Source organism: Lissotriton helveticus, chromosome 9 (assembly GCF_964261635.1).
Source record: "Lissotriton helveticus chromosome 9, aLisHel1.1, whole genome shotgun sequence".
Lineage (NCBI taxonomy): Eukaryota > Metazoa > Chordata > Amphibia > Caudata > Salamandridae > Lissotriton > Lissotriton helveticus.
Window position 1 is genome coordinate 442,083,128 of NC_136070.1, and position 16,545 is coordinate 442,099,672.

General features: G+C 42.6%; 1 protein-coding gene and 1 long non-coding RNA gene across 4 annotated transcripts in view; one reads left to right on the plus strand and one right to left on the minus strand.

Annotated features, from left to right (window-relative positions):
* The window catches only part of LOC144782781 (uncharacterized), a 41,817-nt gene extending 27,019 nt beyond the window's left edge, over positions 1 to 14,798 (plus strand). The window contains exon 3 of the long non-coding RNA XR_013601258.1: positions 14,001 to 14,798. This is a non-coding gene — a long non-coding RNA (uncharacterized LOC144782781). The remainder of the gene's footprint in view (positions 1 to 14,000) is intronic.
* PPP1R13B (protein phosphatase 1 regulatory subunit 13B) overlaps positions 1 to 16,545 on the minus strand; it is a 461,790-nt gene that overhangs the window by 404,871 nt on the left and 40,374 nt on the right. The window lies entirely within an intron of this gene.

Genomic DNA, 16,545 nt, shown 5'->3' on the forward strand with positions numbered 1-16,545 from the left:
TGGCAAGGAGTGCAGAAACACTTTGATGTACTGAATACAAATGTGTTTACTGTTTATTAAATAAAGCTGTGATTCAAGTAGGCAGTTTGTTTCTTGATTGGAAATCTTTTTGCTAATATTTTCTTCAACACAAGCTTACAAAAATAGCATACTTCCATATGCAATATGGTGCACAAAAAAGCTAGATTTTTAGAGTAGTTTTCATTAGGATCTCACTCAACAACTTGCTCTTTGAGGGAAGAGAGCATTTACATGATTACTCTGTTATGGGAACTCCTGGCCTGTCTCAGAGCCAATACCAATTCCGCTTCTGTGAATGCACATGTGGGGTATACTCATTTGACTCAAATCGGTTTGGGTGGGGGTGAAGGTCTAGCCTCTAGTTTGATTAGTGTTCTGCTATGTTGACAGGTGCTTCCTGTAGGCATTCAGCGCTTACATGATATTTGGAGCAGTGTAATTCTGACTGCTTCAACTTTCAATTTCCTTGCATGACACTAGTCACCTCGTGCATGGTGGTTCCCTGAGTCACAGTTTACGTACCACAAGGAGGTGCTACAATGCAGAAGCATCATCTAGCCTCAGGTAAGGTGATCCCGTAAACTGTAGGCACAATCCCTCCCTCTCGGTTTTGGTTATAGGTGCACTAGCGCATCGGTCATCTCCAGAGGAAGCAATGGATTAGGCTTCGGGATGTAGCACCGCATCCAGAAGACACACCCATACCGTAAGTCCATCTGCACCCACCTTTCTAGCAGCTGCTGTTTCTGACCACTCTTGGGTGTATTACTCAATTCTACAGGAGAGCTATTGGTCCTAATCAATCTAATCAAATCAGGGACGGGATAATCCCATGCTATTGTTTTGTGTATTAATGCTGACAATACTGGACATGAAAGCATCTTCACAAAAACAAATGTAATGCTCAAGCAGATAAAAGACGCATCTAAGCAAGATCACGACATGGTTCAAAGTTTGTCTGAAAACGTGATCGGTCATGCTAGAATTGACGCTCTATACCCTTCACGCTGTCCTTCATAACATGGAGAGAGAAAGAGAAAGGCGGCCCAGATATTGTTTTATGTGCACGCACAACTGAAATAAAAGTCGAACAAGTCCAGATTAGACTATCTATTCCAGTTAATGCAAAACATGCGGGTCATACAAGATTAATGAATGCAAAAACTCACTATTGATTGTTTAACACCAATTGACTATGCAAATATTCAAGGTTTTGCTTGGAGTCACAGAGTTAAAGCACCAGTATTATTGTAAAATAGCCTTTCCCATGGTTTGCTGCAGTTGATTGATGCTGCAGCAAACTTCCTCGATCTAAAGCTCTCGTGGAATGCAGAAACTGAAGAATTGTACAATTCGTTTTGTTTCCTCACTGTGTCACCTGGATAATTTGGTAATAACAAGTTCAAAGGCAAATTCTACCAACACGGATAACAATACGGCAGCGAGGTCTCTGCCTCAGAGGCATTTTCTCAGACATAAATTCTTCCAAATTAAGAGAGCAATCCAAGTATTTTCACACAATATACAAGGGTACCTGGATATTTTTTTTTTCTAAATTTGATTCAGTTAAGAAAAACTGCATGTAAACCAGTAGGACAACAAATAAACCTATACAAATTAATCTGATTTTCTGGCCCATTTACTTGGTACCGTGGCTGATTTAAGCAAAAGACATTCAGCCCACGAATCAGCACAGACAGGGATCTAAACTCATGAAATGTATGCATGCATGCTATTGGTATCTATCTAGAGTGAACCTAGCCAAAACGCAGCACAATATTGTACACATTTAAAGGCAGACACAGTCAGCCTATAATAAACAGGATGGGTGGCTGGTTTCTAACATGTCCAAAAGCAAAGGTGGACTTTTACTGTCTCACAATGTAGTGTTTTTGTGAAGCTTAGTCTTCAATTATTTCCTAAACTGAGGCAGTTCTATTGAATACATGGATGTGATTTCAGTCAGTCAGTCAAATATCTTTATTAGGCTGACTTGCAGCCATAAAAGAATGTATCATAAAAATATTTTTAAAAATCATGACTTGAAAATCTGATACAGACAATAGATAGTATACTTTAAAACAGTAGTAATTCAAGTCAAGATGTAATAGGAGTAATTCAATAGATTGGTATTGCTACAAAATAGCAGCATAAACTGGAAACAATATATAATAAACTTCATGAGGAACCCCCGTCCCGGGGGCCATACAATCCAAAGATGAATCATTAAAACAGCACAAAGAAGATCATTTCCCAACAATATTATACAAACAAATGGCTGCAGAAATGTATCTGTAAATCATTAAACAAGTGAATTAATCATTTAACAGCTGGAGACAATATAAATCTGGCCGGCACTTCCTAATGTTTAAAAACTTTAAAAGAGGAATATTAAAATCATGCCATGGCTTGATATAGAGTTGACAAAAGAAGAAAAAATTAAGCATACTCTGTGTAGACTTAGAATCACAGGGGCACAGATCCAGTTTAGCATCACAATAGGCTTTGCGGGGATAAGAGACAAAAAAGTGTGAGATGCCAAACCTGAATCTGATCAGATAAAACAATTTAGTATGACTGAAGTAAAAGGAGAGCGTACTAGAAGCGAGTGTTCAGAGACTCTCTTTTTTTACCATCTCTAGGTGCTCACTAGATGACTTTAGACAGGTCAAGTGATCCTTTTTCAATTAATTTTTTGGGATCTATTTGGATTATAAAAACAATCCGCTAGCCCCAATGACTCCAACTGTTTTTTTATGTAGCTGAGCCAAGGCATCTTCAGCATGTAATCAGATTTAAAACAATCTCAAATAATTGCGCGATTAAGGGCTGGCTCTTCCTTAGCCCAAATTGAGTGCCACAGTAAATTTGGTGCAATTTGTATGCGAAAAGACAAATGGGTCGCAATGGGGCCTCAGATGTATTTTACCATGTGGAGTTAGAGAATAAAAATAACATTGACCGTATCTCATTATAGGTGATTGTATGAAAACCTTCAACATAAGAAAAAGTGCACAAAATAGAGGTCTTGATAAAGATGGACTAATAAGACAAAAAACCATCGAAACGCGTCAATGCTACATTTTGATACACCATTCTGTCCTTTAGCACTGGTGAAAGGCGGCTAACTGTAGATGGCATATTCCCAGGCTTGTAATATTATGTTATGACGGAGGTTTAGAATGTTAAGACCAATTTCTTCGTCTAGCTGTTAGTGTTTTACTCTTGATGTCTTGATGTTTTCATTTTTTTTTTTAAACGTATTTTATTGGGTTGTATACAATCTGCATACAATATCACATCTTCCTCCAACCAATGCAATAATCTAGCCCCCACAAAGGCGCCCAACCCCCTATCCCTTGTATGCTGTACCATACAATTACCGTAATGCAGTGAGCAGTCTTGTATCAAGGAACATATCCCAATAAAACTATGGGGTCCCAACTCCCCCCCCCCCTGACTGGAACCCCCCCCCCCTCGTCACCGGTGTGTGCTTCGCTGTGGTGTTAGTACTCTTGATGTTTTCATGCTTATAGAGAGTGATTTCTAATGTGTTTACAACCTTTTTTTTAAAGAAATTGTCTTTGTGCTATGAATTGTATGAATGAATGTGTTTTTTAATTATAATATTTTGTATACAAACAAACAATAACTATATGTGATATATTTTTTACACCTTGTGTATGTTGCTTTCCCTTTTACATGTGGTCCAATGGAAGTAGGTGTGAATATGAAATATATAGGAGTGTGTGATGTGTGAACATTGAGGTCTATCTTGAATAGGATTTACCCCAAGGGATCTTCTTTCTTTCACTGTATAAGTGCCCTACTCCCTTGTCAGTGCTAAGGGGCCCCTCTAATCCTTAAACGCAGGGAGAATCAGAGCAGAGTGATGTAGAGTGGTCTAGAATGTAGTGGTATAGTGTGCCCTAGAGTGTAGCATCGTAAAGTGGCCTAAAATCAAGTGGTATAGAGTGCCATAGAGTAGGGTAGCGTAGAGTGAAGTGGTATAGCGGGCCATAGAGTAGAATATCGTCAAGCGGCCTACAAAGAGTATTGTAGAGTGGCGTAAGGTATAGTGTCCTGAGTGAAACGGTATAGTGTCGTAGAGTGGAGTGGTACCGAGTGGATGGGAGTAGAGTGGGGCATGCATGGTGTGGTAGCACACTGCCATTACAGACAATACATGTTCAATCAAAATGACCATTACTTTTGCACATACAGTTTTACTGATAAAACTATACAATCCACAAATGATAATGCGTGAAAATGGCATCACCAAGTGTACTGATTTGTTTGGATCGTATTAAAATATTTGTTATCACCACACTTACGAATTACAAAAAGAAATGGCTCATCTGTGCTTTCCTAACTCTTATGCATTCTGAAATATTTTCACAGTTCATTTCCAGGCATTTACATTTTGTTGTGTGCTAGGAAAAAAACGTTTCTTTCCCATCACCTAGCAACATTGTCACATAAATCCTCTCACTTTGAAGTCAGAGGGAAAGAAAAGTAAACACCAAGCTCCCTGCAAGCCCAAGCCGACATTTAACCACTGCCTTTGAACGCACAGCAAATGTGACAAGAAAAGAACAAAATGAAAAGGGCTGTTAACAGAAAGGAGGACTCGCATTATACAGGGAGCAAAGGTGAATAAAAATTGCACCACAGGAGGGACAAAGACAAGCTGGACAGTCTAAAACAAATAAAACCAGAAAACAGAAAGCTAGAAAGGAAAATGCTTCTTACCAGTATGCATCTGTTCTTGGCATGTAGGGCTGCTGACATTCATATCTGTGCATAGATCGCCGCCTAGTGTTGGGTCCGGATGATTGCACATTGTTGTCCTGGAAGAGTCTTCGAAGTATCACGAGATAGGTGGCTCCTCCCTTGGACTACAGTGCGCATGGGCATCCTCTCCATCCCCAGATTGTTTTTTGCCATTGTGGCAGAGATGGAGTATAGTACAGTAAGAGATATCCATGCAAAGAGTGAATGCTACAGCTGCGACAGGCACCGGGGAGGCGGGTGGGCGATATGAATGTCAGCAGCCCTACATGCCAAGAACAGATGCATACTGGTGAGTAGCATATTCCGTTCGAGGCATGTGGGCTGCTGAATTCATATCTGTGCATAGAATGTATAGCAGTATCTCCCCTAGCAGTGGTTGCCTGTGCCAGCTGCAGCAGTCTGAAAAAGAGTCTTGAGAACAGCCTGTCCTACAGCAGCTTGCTGTTTGGAATGTACATCGACACAATAGTGTTTGGTAAATGTATGTATGGTTGACAATGTGGCTGCTCTACAAATTTCGTGTAAAGGAATATTTCCTAGGAAAGCCATGGATGCCCCTAGTTTGCGTGTAGAATGCGCCCTAGGGGGAACTGTTAATGTGCGTTTTGCTTTTAAATAACATATCTGAATGCACTTAACGATCCATCTGGCTGTACCGGATTTTGAAATAGGGTTACCCTTGTGTTGCGGTGAGAAAACAACAAACAACTGTTTTGTTTTTCGAAATGCCTTAGTTCTATCTATATAGTATATCAGAGCTCTCTTGACATTAGCGTATACAAGGTCCTCTCTGCTACTGTTTGTGGATTTTGAAAGAACACTGGCAGTTCTATTGTCTGATTTATATGAAAATGGGATACCACTTTTGGCATGAATTTAGGGTTTGTTTTGAGAACTACTCTATTTGCATGTACTTGAATGTATGGTTCTTGAATAGTTAGAGCTTGCAGCTCACTAACTCTTCTAAGTGAAGTAATGGCAATAAGGAAAGCCACCTTCCAAGTAAGAAACTGTATTTCGCATGAGTGTAGTGGCTCAAAAGGTGGTCCCATAAGTCTGGTTAAAACGATGTTTAGATTCCAGACTGGTGAAGGTGGGTGCGTTGGAGGAATTACTCGTTTAAGTCCTTCCATAAATGCTTTAATTGCTGGCACACTAAACAGTGAAAGGTGTTGCCTGTTTTGGAGATAAGCTGCTAGTATGCTAAATTGCAGCGTTGTAGGTGCAAGAGATAGCAAATGATGTTTTGTGTAGAAGCATCTAATGGTTTATGTCATTGTTTCTGCAGTAAATGACGAAACGTTTCCATTTTGCTGCATAACATGCCCTTGTAGTGGGTTTTCTTGCCTCTTTGATAATATTCATACAGTCTGGAGGCAAGTTTAGGTATCCAAACTCTAGGATTTCAGGAGCCAGATCGCCAGGTTCATCTGTTGTGGATCTGGGTGTTGGATTTCTCCATGGCTCCGAGTTAGAAGGCTGGGTGTGAGTCGCAGTCTTTGATGAGGCACCACTGACAGTTCTAGGAACGTTGTGTACCATGGTTGCCTTGCCAATGTGGGAGCAACTAGGATTAGCGTCAGCGAATGTTGGCGCATTTTGCGTGCCACTAGCGGTATTAGTGGAGCTGGGGGAAAAGCGTACGCAAATCTGCCTGCCCAGTTCATCCATATCGCATTGCCCTGCGACTGCGGATGTGGGAACCTGACGGTAAAGTACTGGCATTTTGCGTTTTCGCTTGTGGCAAATAGATCCATCTCCGGGTGTCCCCACTTCCGGAAGAATGGTTGGAGCACATTTGGGTGAATCTCCCATTCGTGCATCTGTTGACTGTGCCTGCTGAGCAGGTCGGCTATTTGATTGTCTTTGCCTGGGAGGTGTTCCGCCATGAGGAACATGTTCCTTTGAATGGCCCATTTCCACACACTTTGAGCTAGATGTGATAGCTGTGGGGAATGCGTTCCTCCCTGTTTCTGAATGTAATACATAGCTGTCATGTTGTCCGTCCGGATCAACACAGTCTTGTTGCATAAGTGTTTTTTGAACGCTTTTAGTGCGAGAAAGATCGCCATCAGCTCTAGTAGATTGATGTGCATCTTCTTTTGTTGTATTTTCCATAGACCCTGGACTGTGTAATGCATGACATGGGCTCCCCATCCCAGCAGGGATGCGTCCGCCGTCATTACGATTTGTGGAATAGGCTCCTGGAACAGTTGTCCTTTGCAAAGGTTTTGTGGATTCCACCAATGCAGAGAACTGTATGCCCGTCTGTTCACAAACACTAGGTCTTTTAATTCCCTGAGCCTGGTTCCACTGCCCTGCTAGGCACTCCTGTAGCGGACGCATGTGTAGTCTGGCATGGGGGACTATGAATATGCATGAGGCCATCATGCCTATTAGTTGCATAAACACTCGAGCTGGCAAGGAGTGTTGTGGTTTGAACCTTTGGATTAACATTTGCATTCCGTTGATCCATGCTGCACTTGGGTATGCCTTTGCTGCTAGTGTATCTATTGTTGCTCCCAGGTACTGTTGGACGTGGGAGGGTTGTAGGTGTGACTTTGGGTAGTTTAGCGAGAAGCCTAGACTGTGCAGAAGATGAATGGTCTTTGACATGTGGCTGGCACATTGCTGGGCGGATGGCGCGTGTATTAGCAATTCGTCCAGATATGGGTACCATGAATGTGTTGTCTCCTGAGATGTGCCGCCACTGTTGCTAGACATTTAGTGAACACCCGTGGAGCTGTTGTTACTCCGAATGGTAGGACTTTGAACTGGTAGTGCTGTCCTTGAATAGCAAACCTCAGATACTTTCTGTGAGCAGGGTGTATTGGTATATGAAAGTATGCGTCTTTGAGGTCTAGAGTTGCTAGGAAGTCTCCCTGACGCAGCAGTGGTAAGACTTGTTGCAGAGTGAGCATGTGAAAATGCTCTGATAAAATGAACAGGTTGAGGGGCCTGAGGTCCAATATTGGTCTGAGCGAACCGTCCTTTTTTGGAATGAGGAAGTATAGTGAGTATACTCCTGTTCCTTGATGTTTGAGTGGGACTGGTTCTAGGGCCCCTTTTGCAGCATACTGATGACCTCTTGCTGCAGTAATGTTATATGTTCCTTTGACATTGGACGGTGTACGGGTGGTATGTTGGGTGGTGGCGACGTGAGTTCTAGGCAATAGCCATGTTGGATAATTTGCCTGACCCACTTGTCTGTAGTGATGTTTAACCAGACTGGCAGGAACTGTTGTAGTCGTCCCCCGACCGGTGTTATATGGTCTGGGGGTAGTGCCAAGAAGTCACTGTTTGGTGTTAGTGGAGGATCTATTGGCATTGCCTCCACGACCTCTGCCCTTGTTATTATTTCCTCTGTATCCACCCCTGTTTGTGTTTTTATTGTATGTGGATTGCGTATTACTTTTGTATGTGGAGGATTGCTGCGATGTGTTACCTCGTGCTCCTCCTCTGTAGTTGGAGCGACAAACGGAGCCTCTGTGTTGTTGGGACTGAAGAGCTCCCATGGACTTTGCAGTCTCCGTGTCCTTTTTCATTTTGTCCAGAATTGAGTCAACTGCTGGACCAAACAAAAAATCTGGATTGATAGGCTGGTTAAGAATTGTGGCCTGTACTTCACTCTTAAATCCAGATATGCGAAGCCATGTGTGCCTCCTAAGCAGTACGCTTGTGTTGATAGATCTGGCAGCTGTATCTGCCGCGCGTAGGGCACACTAAATGGAGGCATTGGTGATGAGCTTTCCCTCCTGAATAAGTTCATCCGCCTGCTCTTTGAAAGGCTCAGGTAAGTGTTGGAGAAGTTCTTCTAAACTGTCATAGTGTGCCCTGTCATATCTGGCCAGCAAGGCCTGAGTATTGGCTATTCTCCATGAGTTTGCTGCTTGAGCTGCCGCTCTCTTGCCTGATGCGTCTAAAATCTTAGACTCCTTGTCAGGAGGAGCAGCCTCTCCAGTAGTTTGTGAATTAGCACGCTTTCGTGCGTTGGATACCACCAATGAGTCTAAGGGCAGTTGTCATCTGATGTAAGTAGGGTCTACTGGTGCAGCCCTATATTTCTTCTCTATTCTAGGGTTGATGACACGTGCCCTAGCAGTGTCTTTGAATATGTAATTTGCGTGCTTTAGGACGCCCTTTAACATGGGGAGTGTTTTGACACTTATTTCTGATGTTGCCAGCGTATCAAATAGAAAATCTTCTTCTATAGCATCTGAATGCATGTCTACATTATGGTAGAGTGCTGCTCTATCTATTAAAGAGTTAAAAGCCACTGTGTCTTCTGTGGGTGATGGCTTAGCTGGGTATACAGTTGGGTCTGTAATGGGTAGAGCCCCCTCAGTGTCTGGCTCACCCCCCCCCCATGGTTGTGAATTGGGGTCTACATATGGGTTTTGTGGATATCCAAAACCCACATCTGCGTCCTGATCTTCATCTGGGTTGTAGTTAGAGCGTGCAGGTGAGTAGGGTGCATATGGAGTAGTAGGCATAGCTGGAGAGATAGGTTGGAAAAGAATAGGAGAGGTTGCACAGTCTCTCTTCTTTTTGAGTGGAATTCTAAAAAAGTCTTCTGCAGGCACTGGTCTTTTCTTTTTTGAATAAACAGTCACTTTCCCAGTATTTGGGTCAATATATAGCTTGGACTGATGTTCTGTGGAGGCGTCTGGATGGATGATCTCCTCTTCCACAGTCTTTTGCCTTGGCGCCGTAGTTTTAGGTTTGACCTTTTTCGGTTCGATGCCTTTAATCGGTTCGACCGCTTTGGGTGCCTGGATCGGTTTTTGAGGCTTTCCGACAGGTTTCGTCGGTCCGACGTCTTTTACAGCTTGCACCGCTTTTTTCGGACCGATTGTTTTCGTTGGTTCAGCAACTGTTTTCGGCTGTAGAGGTGTACTCGGAGCCTGCGGCTTCGGCTCGATGCCCTTCTTCGGATCGATGGGCTTCGGCTCGACCGCTTTCGGTTGGTCTACCTTAGGTTTCGCTTTCGGTTCGACGACCGCCTTGGGCGTAGCCCTTTTGCCTTAGTCGACTGCCTTTTTTACTTTTTCGGCACTCGAACTCGATTTGGTCGATTCGCAGGCCTTTGGCTTATAAGGTTTATATGGAACGGTGGCCTTCGGCTCTGCGCCCTTTGGGTTTATCACCTTCGGTTCGACGACGTTCGGTCCGAAGACTGTCGTGTCGATGACTTTCGGTTTCGATTGAACCGGCCTTGGATTACGTGTCTCAGAAGGTTCCTTTTGTATGTTCTTAGCCGGGCGGTATGGTGGGGCTATAGAACCAGTATGTAGATCTTGGCTAAGGCCTGTTGGCGATGCCTCGACCTGAGTCTCTGATATTGGTGTAGTGCAGGGGTATCCAACCGGTCGATCGCGAGCTACCGGTAGCTCGCCGACCCCCTGAGAGTAGCTCGAGCTGCTTACTAATTATAGAGACTTCATTTAAACATTTCATTTTTTATCCCTTCATTGTCTTTGTCAGCTGCTCTGATTAGCTGACAAGAGCTTAGCTGGGGCGGGGCGGGCCAAAAATCGTGACGTTCTTCCTCAAGTCATGCGCCAGGCAGGCTCCGCACTTCAAAATCACTGTCTCATCCTCCCGGGAAGGTGCGCAGGACTGGTAAGTGTGCACCTGAATTAATTGCATCACAGTTGTTCAAACCGGCTAAGACAGTGTATTGTAAGGCCTTTGATTTTAACATCGGCTGCCACCGCGCTTTACATCTGCCTTCAGTAACAAAGCGCAGTGGCAGCCGATATTAAATTCCAAGGTCCTTGCGGGCATTGAGCTGCTGCCACGGTCGCAGCCAATAGAAAAATTTAAATTGCCTGCCCTGAACTGCTTCAACTGACTTAAACACGGTTTAAATTTGTCTTTGTGCGGAAGTCAATAAAAGCGGCTTAGTCCATGCAAGGCCCTTTGAGTTTAACATCGTATGCCACCGTGATTTGTTACTGAAGTCCGATATGAAGCACGGTGGCAGACGATGTTAAACTCAAAGGTACTTGCAGGCACTAAGCAGCTACCACGTAACAGGCAATGTTAAAGTCAAAGATTCTTGCCTGCACTGAACTGCTTTCACTGACTACAGCACGCTTTAAATATGCCTTCGTGTTGAAATCAGTGAAAGCAGCTCAGTGCATGCAAGGGCCTTTGATTTTAACATCGGCTGCCAATGTGCTTTAATACATCTTCTTTCAGTTTGAAAGTGCAGTGGCAACCGATGTTGAAATCAAAGCTATTTACATGTACTGACCCGATGCCTCCAAAAACAGGCCCATCACTTTTCTGTCCGTCTCACTACCAGTCTCTCTGTCTCCCACACTCTTCATTTGTGCTAAGGCAGCTCTGCTTGGTAACACGGAGCTGTGTTTTGCTGCACCACAGCTACGCAAAACACATTGATTTGTTAAGTACTTTTAATGGTATATGTTTATTACACTGATTTAGAAACTCATGGCCTATGCAGGAGGAAAGCAGGCTGATGAATGCAGTAGTGATCTGGAGTGTGTGTGCGTGCACGAGGTGTGATCGAATTGAACATTTTGTTTTTAAGGAACAAATTCATGCTCACTTGTTTGGAGCGTTTTCAGTATTTCATGATGTGTACGTTTTAATAAATTAGATCTGTATATTAGATTTGTTAATGTATAAGTATGCTTTATTTCTCTTATTTCAGTAATATATCAGTTTAAACGAGGGGCCTTCTGCTTCAATAATGACATTTTCAATTAAAGCAAATAGGAGCTATGATGCAGCCTTTTTTATGCATACTCACAGAAATGTCTGTGAAATATCAGTTTTCCCTATGGTCTGGCCGGGAGATGAGAGCCCATTGGAAATACCATGAGAATAATGTTTTCTACCAGTGTGCTATTTATTTTTCATACTTATTTTCAGGATGTTTTATATAAACATAATCCAGCTATCTGTTTTTCCATGTGTTCGTATTGTTTGTAGGTGAGTCCTACTTAACAGAAGTGTGATAAGGGTGGATGAATGTATTGTATTCCTTTTTTAATGGATTACAAAGGGTCGTTCCAGGCTAGAACCTGTTATTGATCGGACTATGGAGCTTTCTGTTTGAGGTATGCGCTGAGGGACATTGCCATATGTTTCATGCTACTATATTATTACTGGAAGTAGAATAGGACTGTGCAGTGAACTCAAGGCTAAGCAGACAGTCTGTTGCTGAACATTGCAGAACCATGCATTTTCTGAAAATGGACTTTGCAGAGTTAAAAAGCATGTGTTATAAAAGTGAGTGAAGTGCTTTATAATGAAATGAAGTTTGCCACCTTTCCAAATATCGGCTAATTAATTGTTGTTCCAATAATCTGCAAAGGCCCGGACATGAAAGAAAATCTTATGTATTAATTTGTAACATAACTTTTCTCCCTTTGTTTTACTTTTTTTGCTAATGAAGAAAGGGGAAGCCATCTGTTAAAGCGCTTACTAATGTGTGGCAATGAAGTACTTACCCTACCAATTGTTAGCAAGCTATGGCATGTGTGGGTGGGTAGTTCGAAGTGTTTTCTTTGGTTTTTGATCAAATGTGGGTAGTGTTTCTTTGTCTTGCCTGATGAACTCCAAAGTGCAGTTATCGTTATCATGTTATGGGACGCAGCGCGTAGCAGTGTGGTGAATGAGGTGATAGAGATACAGTTTTATTATGTTACGATTGTCACTCTGCTGAGAGCTTTGAACAGCTCTATAGATCTATGTGTATTTTGTTCAAACCACAGTAAGCTTAAAGACAATGAAGCAGGGTGTGGGAGGTGTGTCCGAAAAATGCACGAGTTGCTTGGCCTTTAGTAGCTCACGACGATTTTCAAGGATCAGCAGTAGCTCTCACTACAGAAAAGGTTGGAGACCCCTGGTGTAGTGTCTGTATGGGGGGGGGGGGGGTGTACTCACGGTTTGCCCCCCGTTGTCATCGGAGTCGTCTTCAACAGCTACGATGTCTTGATCGTATTCTTTGACATCGACGATTTGTTCTTCCTCGTCGATATAATATTCTGAGTCGTGCTCGGAGTATTGATCTTCCTCTAAATCCGAGTCTTCGGCGTCAACTAGTTCTTCCTCATCGTCGAAGATATTGTCGGGCTCCTGTGCCGACCTCTGCATTTCTTGCCTTGCCGCCCACCGATTCCGGATCGTCTTTTTGGACCGGAACTGGGCACAAGCTAGGCAATTATCTTCATTATGTTCCGGTGATAAACATTTGTTGCACACAGGATGCTTATCTGTGTGCGGGAACTTGGAGTTGCACTGCGGGCAATATTTGAATGGACTTCGTTCCATCGACCGTCGGTCCACGTGGCGTCGAGAAGGCCTAACGGCCCGATTCGACAACCGGAGTGCAAGCAAATGTTGAAGAAAGCCTATGGGTACCGATCGAAAACAATGCCGACGAATCCGAAGGCCTTTTGGCCTTTTTGACAAGTTTATTTCAAATCGAACTTGGAGTTCTGGAAAGTACATCCGAACCCAATGGCGGAAAAAAACAATCTGGGGATGGAGAGGATGCCCATGCGCACTGTAGTCCAAGGGAGGAGCCACCTATCTCGTGATACTTCGAAGACTCTTCCAGGACAACAATGTGCAATCATCCGGACCCAACACTAGGCGACGATCTATGCACAGATATGAATTCAGCAGCCCACATGCCTCGAACATGTGAGTTACAAACCACAAAGCGAATGGTAAGCTCTGGGTGGAATGCATTCCCAGAGAAGCTTTCAGAATGCCCAGGAGTATTTTCGCAACCAAACACCTTTGCTGTCTGGTTGGCTTTGACCTAAAAATTAACCAAGCTTTCACCCTACATGTGGCTAGACGTTGGAATAACTTAGGCAACATATACTAGACTCAAACCAACACGACCTCCCTTTGAAAATATTTAAAGACTTGCTTTGTCAATGCCCACCTTAAAGACTAAAACGTTTGGCTTGTCTACATCGTTTCTACGTCCTTTTTTCTATTCTGCATGGATTGTTAACTTTTAATATTCGTAAACTCTATGTTGCTGTTCATGTAATTAAGTACTTTTAACAAATAAACAAACCTTAACCTCGAATAATGTGATCAACTCATGCAATGAAATTACAACCACGGGTAGCTGCCCATGAACAGATTTTTGTGGGGTTAAATTTACAATATTTCATCTTTTCTACCCCCAGGTTACATGAACTGTAGAAGCTGAAACATGATGCATTTTTGAAGCTCTTTGTGTCAACCTGAACAAACAGAATGGATTTTGTTACAGGGTGCCTGGAGGCGCCATTCTATTTGTAGTTGAGTAAGCTATGCAATGAAGTTACAAAATGCAAACGAGAACAAATCTGGCACAGTGATGTAAATATAATGTCACTAGTCTTTGCAGCAATAATTCTTTCAATGTTTACTGCTATAAAATAACGTTCCGTCAGACAACATCTGTTCATGTGCTTCCAAGTAGTAGATTGCTGCTTCCACCTGTACAGCAAATACCAAGGGGTCATGTACACAGTTGGGTCTAAGGAAACTAAGCTGCAAACAGGATTCACTCATTTTTATGGACTACTTTACAATCGAAGTCACTCGAAGGTAGTTATTTCATATTAACTAACATTCTACTGCTACTTCACATCTTGTATTTTACTGTTATCTAAACAACTTGCCATCTTCCAAACAGCTATTCAGTTCCACATTTTTAACCTCAAGAGGCACAGGCAGAGCAAGCACCTCCCATCTGTCCACAAAAGAAGTGGAAACTACAGGTACACAAGGGCCACTTTCTAGGAGGTGACACATTTTTAATAAAATGTTAGATACTTTATATACTGACATCTCGGTGTTTTACTTGATGTTTTTAATATGTGCAGGCACTGTTTGTATGTGATTTTAACAAAAGGTTTTACTTGTATTATCCTTTGTTATTGTGTTGCTTTTATTGTGTATGTATGGCCTTTTTATGGTATGTTACCGAAATAAAGTACTTTGACTGACTGACTGACTGACAATTCATGTTCCTAGAATTGCATTCCACATTGCAGAGAAGTCAAGAAATGTATCTGCTGAATGCCCCTCAGAGTCCAGGGCTGGATGGTCCATTCTGCCATTTTGGCAGTTCTGCGCAGGGCTCCAGGCTAGTGGGCACCTCCGGGCTAGTGGGCACCCTTCAGGCCTGGATGGATTGCCTTACCCCAACTACTAATGTTCCCCGTGGCCCCAAGTACTTGCAACCTACTGCAGAGTGGAGCTGGTTTCATTATTTTTGCCATAGTTAATTTTGGTACCCAGGGTGGCCCACCACAGTCGTGACATCCCCAACGTTGCGGCTTCACATTCCAAATAGAAGAGCTGCCTCTAAAGCGGTTAGATGCATTCAGAACATATCCCACAGAGCTCTTCAGGCCCCAGTTATACAACTTGTCAGAGGGGACAAAACATCAACCATTTGGCAAATGCCTCAGCTCCTCAAGCAAAACAGACCATTTACCCCTACCTGCTTCAACCTTTTGATCATATAACACACAAACATCACTGGGAGGAGAGGAGCCTCATGAACATGGAGACAGATAGCAGATTTGGCGAGGTTCTGCTGCTGGACCAGGGAGAAAGGAAGCCAAGGCATGGCATTCATGGCCTACTTCTGCCTTCATGAATCAGACATAAGCTACCCAAAATGGACCATCGATGCATGCATTACAGGGGTGAGTTTAAGAACTGGCGTGAAAAGTCTAGGCGCAGTGTTTAAAGTTAATGAAATGAGAATAATTACAAAATATTTGAGCTGATGCATCTTTAAAAATGCTTACGAATTGGGTAATAGATCACAGCCTGTTATCACTTTTACTTGACAATCCTGCCCACTTTATTTAAACTCAAATCGGTTTCTATTGCTTCTTACGGTTTCTAAGGTTGTCATGTCACATAAACTGCAATCCAATCGAAATTAGAAGCAGGTGTACAGATCTACAAATAGAAGATATAAAACAAACACCTAGGAACGCAAATCTATGTACTAAGTGCGCAGGGCATGCTCAGCGAGATGCAGACACACGCAGATTTACTACAACACGTTCAAAGTGGCATGGTAGGCATAAACAGTAAATACCACAGAAAATTCTCGAACTCTTAAGAGCGCAGAGTAAGATGGTTCCTACTTTTGGTAGTACATAAAAAAAACACACAAAAAAAACCAATGTATTGTATATTGTGTTGCATCAGAAAGCATTCCTGACAATAAACGGTTATAACCAATGTGTAATGCGTATTACACAAGGAGTTCGGTGACACTAATAGGTGTATTGTTTCACAAAAGAATATGAACTAAATGAAAAAGGGGGACCTCCTCCTCAGTATTAATTTGCCCGTTCCAATTCCGTGTTCTTTACTCAAATTCAGAAAATACAAGACAGACCGACAAGAGATGGAATGTTGAACGTTAAAAATTAGGAACACTTGAAAATGGGCTAAAAGCTGTAAATAGTAATGTTTAAAAAAATTATTTTTCAAAAGACTGGACTCCAGATAAAGGGCCTGTTTTAGTTCTTGGCAGACGGGTTACTCCATCACAACGGTGACAAATAACCCGTCCGCCGAAATATAAATCACATAAGATATAATGGGATTTATATTTCGGCGGAAGGACTAGCCAAGAGAGGGTTTGATAAGGGAGTATGTTACGTTCTACTTTAGAAGCTGAAATAAAATGATTTGGAGGTTAGTAAAATAAAATAA